At 40.0% G+C, this 9,570-nt stretch overlaps 1 long non-coding RNA gene across 1 annotated transcript in view; it reads right to left on the bottom strand.

Annotated features, from left to right (window-relative positions):
* The window catches only part of LOC139698387 (uncharacterized), a 312,741-nt gene extending 303,690 nt beyond the window's left edge, over positions 1-9,051 (bottom strand). Inside the window, exon 1 of the long non-coding RNA XR_011702912.1 lies at positions 8,641-9,051. This is a non-coding gene — a long non-coding RNA (uncharacterized lncRNA). The remainder of the gene's footprint in view (positions 1-8,640) is intronic.
* Between the last annotated feature and the right edge of the window lie 519 nt (positions 9,052-9,570).

The following is a 9,570-nucleotide window of genomic DNA, read 5'->3' on the forward strand; positions in this document are numbered from 1 at the left end:
GCATAATAAATTGTTTCGGTTTTGAGTTTATTTTGTTTTTTCAAAGCAGTGATATTTTATTTTTTATACAAAATATTGCATATTGGTAACATCATGCAAAAATTAATAATAAAAGGCGTAGGTAGAATATGGATCAGCGAACTAAAATATTTAGTCAAGTCTTAATCTTAGGCTCGCAGCCAATAAAATAAGCTCTCATTAGTTTTGTTACATCAAGTGTGTAAATCTTACACTGTCAAATGTACATTCAACGGCTACGGTTTATGATATATAGTTGTACCATCATCGGTCTATGAAGTAGAAGAGGTTAGAAAACATAATATCATTTAACAATGAACCAAGAACAAAGTCCCTACCCTGCTCGTTGCATCAATTTTTTTCAGTAATTACAGTAACAATTTTAATACATTTAAAAAAGGTAGGGCATGTGCAATGCTGGAGCTTAGTTATAAATTCGGGTACTGAACAGAAGTAAAAATTTGACCTCATAAAAAAACTGAACTAATCCAAATGGTATTCATCAGATCAACTGCAGCAAACATGTACAAAAAAAATTGGAATAACTCGCCAACGTCTCTTCTATTGCAATTTCAGCTTGAGATATCTCAATTCGCTGACTGCAACATCCGAGGCATGCTAATTATTGGCTATTCATAAAGAATATGTCGTTTAAAGTTTTATAATGTTTCAAATGGAATATGCCACGTTTTTAACACTTTACTTATATTAAACAGCTGTCACTCTCTCAAATCAAGTGCCGAAACAAAGTTTTCAACTTCCTTATTTTCTGAACGGGTTCAAACTTGGATGGCTCAATAGTTTTCAGTCGAAAATTACTTGGTACTTGTAATTTCACTCCGCGCATCGAACACACTGGAACAACTTATCCCCACTCCCTCTCACGAGGTAATTTTCGCATTTTTAACTGTTCATAACGCTGCAACTTCTCCGTCCCTAATTCCAACGCTGGAGTCCCCTGAAGTGTAAAACCCCTCTAGGTGATTTATGATAAATTACCAATTTATGTTTACTACGATGAAAGTTGGATACGGAACCCAATGAACGAATCTTGACGGGAAAAATATATTTCCTTTCCAATCCTCGGGCATATTTTCTGGGCCGAAGCCACAGTTGTACTCCCTCGTAATTCGCTAACGCTTTTCAAAAGAACTTCTGCATAGCTCCGGGAAATGTATTTTAATCAACTCCGACAGAGTAGTTTTCTCGTACTTCCTAGAAACGTGAAAAAAATTCTGTTTACTCGTGTGCTCCATCGAAATACGCCACCGCCTCGCTCGAAGCAAAAAGGCATCCGCTCATGACGAAGAAAATATTAAAGAATCATATACGTATATATATATATATATATATATATATATATATATATATAATATATAATATATATATATATATATATATATATATATATATATATATATATAAAGCAGGATGTTTCGAAGAGAGGAAATCCGAGCGTTTCCTTCCCTTTTAATTTACGAGCTCACAACGTCCTAGCTAGTCGCACACGATGGCCCTCGTGTAAACACAGCACCGCGAATGTTTTTTTCCTCAATGCCCTCCAAGATTTTTATCCGACACCGCAGGGAAAAATTATAATTTCACTCACTCAGCGGCCAAACACTAGTGTCATCTCAAAACACAATTAAAATATGCATTATTTCTGACGAAACCGGGTAAGAGGACATGAATTTAGAATTTTGTGCGTGGAATTCAACCGACCTTAGTACAGTGGTCTCATGTCTCGTTAAATCTCATTTGTTTTTTCATATTTTATCTCGCGCAGTACATTCAGACTAAATGACTTTAAAAAACCCTCCCCTGTTTAAATGCGAACAAGGCGTGCTAGATATTTTTTTTAACCTGTGCTTAGAGCTCTTAATAATTAATTTCTCTTTTTTCTATGAATTTTCTGCTTACTTAACGGAATGGTAGTTAATACACGCAGCACTCGGAATGAGAATGCTATACAATGCAATACTGCATTATAATAAAAAGGAAGAAATTAGAATAAGAATAATTATAATTGATTACTTACTTTTGAGGCTTAATTATGAAAAAATATCGCAAAAATCGAACTAGGAAATGAAAATAAAGTCAACAAAAAATCTTATTCTCAAATAACTCATGAAACAGCAAAGACACTGAGTTGAACCATTCACCGCAGTATCCTGATATGATCCTTATATATCTGATAAGGAAGTAAAAATTCAATCATTTTATACCAGGAAATTCAAAAAATTGCGTACCCTTGGGGTGAATATTTTTTCCTTTATTTTACTTTCCAGTCATCCGATACTTTTCCTGTAATTAACTGATTCGGAGAATATCTACCTCCCGTAATTCCATACTAAAGAAACATGGAATGTAATTGAATTTAAAACTAAAAGATTTTTGTGTTTGAGTTTGGGATGTGTTTGAGTCACTTCCCTTCACACTCGGTAAAATAAATAACTAATCTCATGAATGATCCAGGCGAATTTCGGATTTTGTTGAGAGGAAGTTCGCAGCATGTTAAATGAAAGTTTTTGTAATGAATGAATTTTAAAATTATCATTTTTGCCGTTTTGCTAAAGAGTCCGAATTGTTGGGAAGTAATTCATATCCTCCATACCAGGGAGATTCTAATGCCAGCAGCTACATTCTAGTAATTTCAGTGAAAAGTGGGTTTGTTTAAGGTCTGAAAAGTTACCTACTAACTGCCCTGAAATCTGAGTCAAATCAGCAAATTGAGCTTTTTTACGGTGGAAATGGCAAGGTTACATTATTTTAGGAAAAGAGTTATACAACGTGTACCTTTTAGATCTTTACCAAAGTTCGATCTTCAAAAAGATCGATTCGACCACCGCCCGTTCGTCTATCCGGGAAAACATAGGCATACTACTTTTGGGACAGACTTTGTATGTGAGTAGCTCCTTTTTCTCTTTTTCCGTTGAAAAAAATGCGCTACCTTTGAGCAAGTATAACTAAGAGTGTCATTAATAGCAATGAATTTTATCCATCGAATTGGAACATGATAAAAATATTACATGATAGACGAACGCGCAACGGTTTCTATAGGTGGGTTCGATGGAGGTCTAAGGAAAGGCTGAAGGCCGGTGGCAGTTGGCTCCCAGCCTTTGTAGAGTGCGCATCGTTCGTTTGCGAAACCTCTATAACGTGACCTCGTTACGCACCGCCATGAACCTGATACGATTGTTATAGGAATAGCGCTACGCCATCAAATTTTGCATGAACCTGGGCAAAACCGGGGAAGAGACTCATGACATGTTCAAGGCAGCTTATGACGATAACGCCATTGCTAGTTCGGATGTTTTTGAGTGGCACGGGCTATGTCGGAAGGGTGGAGAAGATGTTGAAGAAGCCAAACGTACAGGATGCCCTTCGAACTCGGTAAGTGACAAAAATCTTGCAAGAGTGAAGGCTTTGTCGGACAGGAATTGCAGATTAAGTGCTTGCATGGTTTCTAATGACCTTAGCATCCCTAAAAGTGATGTGCATCGACTTGCGACCGAAAACATGGAAATGAGTAAGGTGTGTGCGAAGTTGGTGCCGCGAGTGCTTTCGGATGAACAGAAGGAAACTCGCACGCGGCTCTGCCAAGAGCTCTCTACCATTCCTCAGTCACCCTACAGCCCTGACGTTGCCCCACCAGACTTCTTCCTCTTCCTCCGCCTCGAATTCGTGCTGAAAGGACGTCATCACGGCTTGGTGGAAGCGTTACAACATGCCGTGACGAGGGAGGTTAGCAGTATTCCGGGCGCCGCCTTGCAGAAGGCGTACGAGGCGTGGAATACCCGCTGTCGCGTGGACGCACAAGGGTAACACTTCGAAGACTTTTGAGTGTATGCATCAATTCTGGCAATATTTTTTTTAACCGAGTCAGTCCTACTACTTTTGGGACAGACCTGGTAATGTAAAAATTTAGGGCGACGAAGGTCGGCGTATCCATCATTAAGAGTCTTTTAAATTCACTACGTTCTAAAGTGACTTCTTCATAGCGATTTAATGTTAGCATTAGCTCAGGGTCATAATATGTGGCCTCATCATACCTGTAGGTCTTTCATTTAGTATCAGATAATAGTGAACTCAGGAGAAAGATAACAACTATTGGGAAATGTTTATGAAAAATCTGAGATTGAATTCAAATTAAATTTTTACTCGGTGGATATTGATTCTAATAAAAATGAAATAACTCCTCCAAAATCTCTCTTTGATATTAATATGTGTCATGAAATGATTGGTGTCGTGTAAATCTGGCCATCGATGAGTCTTCTTTCAGTGGGAAACGTTCGGAAACCTGTTGCAGTCTATTTTAAAAGTTATTATATATTCCAAAAATTCCCAACATTCATAAAAAGTTCCCTAAGGAAAATATTTTTTTATAAATTCAAATATTCTTGTAAACATTAATGGTTCCCACTGATTGATTCTTGTGAGTATTTTCAGAGAAAAAAGTCCTATAAAAAGGAATATTCATTCCACGTAATCGTGGCTACCCTATAGGTGGTTGATCGGTTTGTTGAGCGTAGCTATTTGGCCGGAAAAGTGCCGACCTTTGTGGTTTATGCCCGGTGGTCGCAGTAGTCATTCATCATTCCTACCGCAAAAATTAAAATGAAAAGGAAAACCGCAACATTTCGACCTCAGGACAGCCATTTGTTATCTGCGAGAGATATTGAAAGGGAATAGCATATTCCAGAGGTGAAAATTTGGTGGAGAGTCCATGATTGTAAAAAACACTCAAGAAGTGGAACTGAGAATGCTGATTGAAAAATTAAACATGAATATTACAAGATCAATACAAAAGGAAGCGTCCAAGCTCTTCCAAATCCCGATACCGAAGGACTAAAGGGTGGTTCGATACCTCGAGAGGGGATATTGTTTTATTACACTTTGTTTTATTGTTGACATTTGGTTTGCTTAACTTGTTCTGATTGTTGTTAGTCTTGGCCCTTTCTGGTAATTGAGTAACCTAATGCCTCACCTAAAAACATAGCACGAATTTTGCAAAGTTTCTCCGAAACGAAGGAAAGGAATAAAACCATTATTCAATTAGTTAGTTTACGAAGTAGTAATAAAAAATAAAGACTGCCAAGCAAATGTGTAAGTTTGTCGTCATAAAGATACTCCCAAGCAGACACAAAAGAATAAGATATGATTATATGAACTTTTATGAAATCGATCCTCTAATGACAATGAAAACATTAAAATGACGTCTTGGTAAGTTAAGTAATTAAGGAATGCGGCCGGGCATGAAGGGATTCCGGTCTAGGCGAATTAATCTCACACCGCGAAATTCTTGCATTTCGTGTGCACTGCAGCGGATGGCTCTGATGAAATGAACATCGCGACATAAAGCGCAGTCATTGGAATAAAAAAGTGATCATTTACAATTGGAATCACATTACTCTTAAACGATATATTGTGTAAACTGCGCGTCCGTCGAGCGCTATTGCCGCTGCTTAGGAAAAGGGAATGTGGTAATATGTACGTTTATATGGAAGTAGATGACGGAAAATTAAAAATTATTTAGTGAGCGATAATGTGATATCATTAGGATGCATCAATTTCATGACTCTACCTTGAATGACTGCTCCGATGGGATCATTATACTGGGTTGGAGAATGAGGGCATTGGCGTAGCGAGACGCACCCCTAGTGAAGGAATTACGAGTCCCATCCTTCAAGTTTTCATGCAAATCTACTTTATTCGGAACTTCCCCAGAAAGTTATCTGTTGCTAATATTGAAATTGAGTAATCACCGAGATAATTAGAAACTTCCCACCTAAGGGCAGATTTTTTCATTCGCTCAAAACAATTTAGCATGAATGGTATGAATGGAAATCAGCATCGCAATGTAAAATACAGAATGTAGAATTAAAACCACTAGGCAGGCCAAAGACTTAATATAATATACATGATGCAAGATGAATTATATATATATATATATATATATATATATATATATATATATATATATATATATATAATACATCCTGCATAAATAATTCATCCTGCATCTATATAATATATGCGAAACTGATATTCCCGTATACACTCTCAGCATATAATAAGGCGTTCTCAGAGTAGCTTTAAGTAATATAATTAATTACTTCATTTCTATCCTACTAAAAAAATTTCATTCGGTTCCATTACATTCCAAAGGATCGGGATTGTGCGGTGACTAACGTAATGGCTTCCCATCGAGAGGGCCCAGGTTCGAATACCGGAAACAGTGGATATTTTTCAATGGTACCCCGATCCATACTTGAGGTGCTTTGTGGAGAATTCTTTGAGTGACGCCGTTCGTCGGATGAGACGTTAAGCTGCGAACCTCTTGGCGCCTTCCGTTAAGAGTAGGCTCATGCCGGCGCCGGGTTTCTCTTAACCCGTCATCCTTTTCCATCCATCCCTAATGGCGCAAATGACCTCAGCTGTCGATCGCCTCCCATAAAAACTACTACTCCATTATATTCACATAAGGATGCTATAAAAGCATAAGGAATCGCGAAACAAACCTTACTGGAAATGAAAACAATATTATGTGGGCTATTCCACTTGAATTTAAGTAAAAGAATAAGGAAATACTTCTGTGGCGTGTATTTCTGCACGGTGCAGAGACGTGAACATTAAGAAAAAGTGAGGAAGAAAGGTTTGAAGCTTTAGAGAATATGGTTCAGTTGATGGATGTTGTAATTCAGTTAAAAAGATATGGTAAGATATGAACAAGTTCTGGAGAAGATGAGGGAAGAGGGATGTTTTTTTGGGACTAAAAGGAAGAGAAGAGCGAAATGGAGAGACCTTAGTATTAGTAGGGGAAGACTTGTTAGAGGGCGCGATGGAAGGCATGGTTGTAGGAGTGAAGAAAAGGGGATGGAGAAGAATCAAGTTGCTGGATGAGCGAAGAAGGGGAATGGTACACGTGTAAATGGCAGAGACAGGGTGACAAGAGGAGAAGGAGGAGGAAAATGGTTGGCGAATCTGCTTATGAAGCAGGTAGCCTACGAAATTAAAAATTGCGAAGTAAAAAAGGGTAAAAAATATAAAAGTAAAAATATTATCACATAATATTTTTATCAAAAGTTGATTTAAATTCTGGAAACACTGAGGGCTTTGTTCAATGAGTATACGAGACACGTATGATAACTATTGTAGCCGGAGAAATGTCTACTGCCGAATAAATGAGCCTCATTTTCTCTCTCCTTTCTAAAGAATTCAAAATTCAAGAATTCAAATTCTGCGATGGATTCTTTCTAAAAAAGATCGCAGTAATTTTTGACATCATCAGTATCTCTTAATGAGTCTCATAACTTTTTCTCTTGTTCCCTTTTTAGCCGAAGATATGATATGAATAGAAGTTTTATATGATATAAATTTCAAAAATTTCATTTCCAATGCAACGGCTACAGATACTATAATCATAACCATAATTAGCCCTTTTTCTTGGAATTAATTCTTCTCGCTGCCTGTTACCATGATATTTCTCGATGACAATGCAATTTATAAATTTGTGTACAAGTATTAAAAAGGAAAAAGTCCTCTATGAATCCAAAACAATACGGAAGGTGACCTTAATTGCATATACTAGGATCTGGGACTACTCGTTGCGTCGGCCCCTTGTCCTCAGTGACGTTTTTTACCTTTGATTGACATAGATATAAATGATTATTTGCTAAATTACGAATAATAAATGCAATTTCAAAGCGTAACTATTCATGCGCCCCACACCGTGACCAAGTTCTGATCAAAAGTTAACCGAAATACTGTTGAATAAGGGTGGTAGAGATAGGCAGCCAGACCGAAACAGGCGAAGGAGGAAATAAAAAATGTAAGTGACTCAACCAACCCATGAACATACACACACCAACAACTTTGTTCCTCGGGGATATGACTGGGTTCTTTCTCTTCCTTACCCTTTCCGCTTCGAATTTTGGCGCAAGGACATCCTCTACCGAGTCTCCCCAGGCTCACGGCGAAGAATTGGAGATATGAAGGGAGGGAGGGAATGAGAGAGGGTTTGTTTGGGTCTCCTCTCCCACGCCGATAGCCGCCGACGAATCAAACGACCGAAAGGCTCGCTCTAAGATACAAGACGGAATGCGAAGAACAAAGAGGCAAATGCCAACAAATGGACTATAAAAAGCAAAATATGTTGAAGTTAAAGAACCATAAATTGAGAAAAATGTTTCACGAACCTAAGTACACAAATTTAACACCGGACGCAGTAGGTAAAGAGGAAAAATATAGTTTTGCGAAGTGATTATAATATTCAATTATCTATCGAAAATAGCACTTCGGCCATTTATTACTCCTATACCTAGTAAACATTATTACGGAGCAATCTTAAGGCATCTTCTAGTAAGAGAATTTTGACTATAAGGATGTGTTACTCGAAGATTACTGCTGAATAGTTTGCCAATTTCTATGCAGGACTTTAATATTTTTAAATAGGATACGCCATGCAGTTTCTTCAAAGATTCAATCCCTCCCGATGACTGATTCATCCATCCACACGCCCCGCGTGGGACAGATCCTTCAAAAAAGCGGAGCTCGCTCACGGTCCTCCCCGTAATTGCGATACCCAACCGTTCCTGCTACATTTGACTGGCAAACTCTTACCTTCTGTAACGTAATCCCCTCCAAACTCGCCGGAAACCACTCCAGTTCCTCCTCTTCCTCCTTCGCGCCTTCCTTGAAGACGGAGGGTTAAATGGAGAGCGAGAGGGAAGATCCCTCAAGCCCGTCCGATCGGAACGCAACACTTCCTTCCTTTCTTTGTTTCTCTCTTTCCTTTTTTTTATACTCTTTCTTCGCCTTCCTTATTTATTCCTTCCTTCCCCTTCCGCTCCTCTCGAGGAGAGGGAGGGAGCGTGGAGGGAGGGGGTGGGGAGAAGCTAAAACTCCAAGGTGACGGAGAGAGACGGGGGAAACTTCACAGAGTGCCGGGCTCGCGTCGTCTCGTAGGACACTCGCCAAAAACACGGCGCACGACGGACTGGCGGCAGCGGAAAACGCCGACGGGATTGAGGGTCCCCGCCGCGCACTGGCTGGGGGGACGACGGGGGAGGGGGCGGGGAGCCGTGGAGTGGCGGAGGCCCTGCCACCTGGCGGAGGGTAGTTAAAACGCTTCCGTGAGTTTCCCTCGCCCTCTCTCCCATGTGGTGCGCCATAGGACACCGACACCAACACTCCCCCGCCCCTTCCCTCCCCACCCTCCTCCACCACGCCGACTACACACATCGGATGGTTCAATCCCTCCCCCCCTGTGACGTGGGCACATGCAACCAACCAACTCCCCCCAACCACCCTCCTTTGCATCCCTCCCCTTATCCGCTCTCGCACTCCTACCCCTCCCCACCCTCCATCGCGTTCACAACCCCCCTTCCTCCCCTTTGGCATTGTCCGAAGGGGGAAGGAGGAGGAGAGTAACTAACTATAAAGCCAGGACTCCAGCGCGTGCTGCTCAATTGCGGGACGATTTCCAGTCTGGGGGGAGGTTCCAAAGTCTCAGGTCGATCAATATTCAGTCCGCCGCGGTGACATGTGTCC

Source organism: Hetaerina americana, unplaced genomic scaffold, assembly GCF_022747635.1.
Source record: "Hetaerina americana unplaced genomic scaffold, ioHetAmer1.1.p SCAF_84, whole genome shotgun sequence".
NCBI lineage: Eukaryota > Metazoa > Arthropoda > Insecta > Odonata > Calopterygidae > Hetaerina > Hetaerina americana.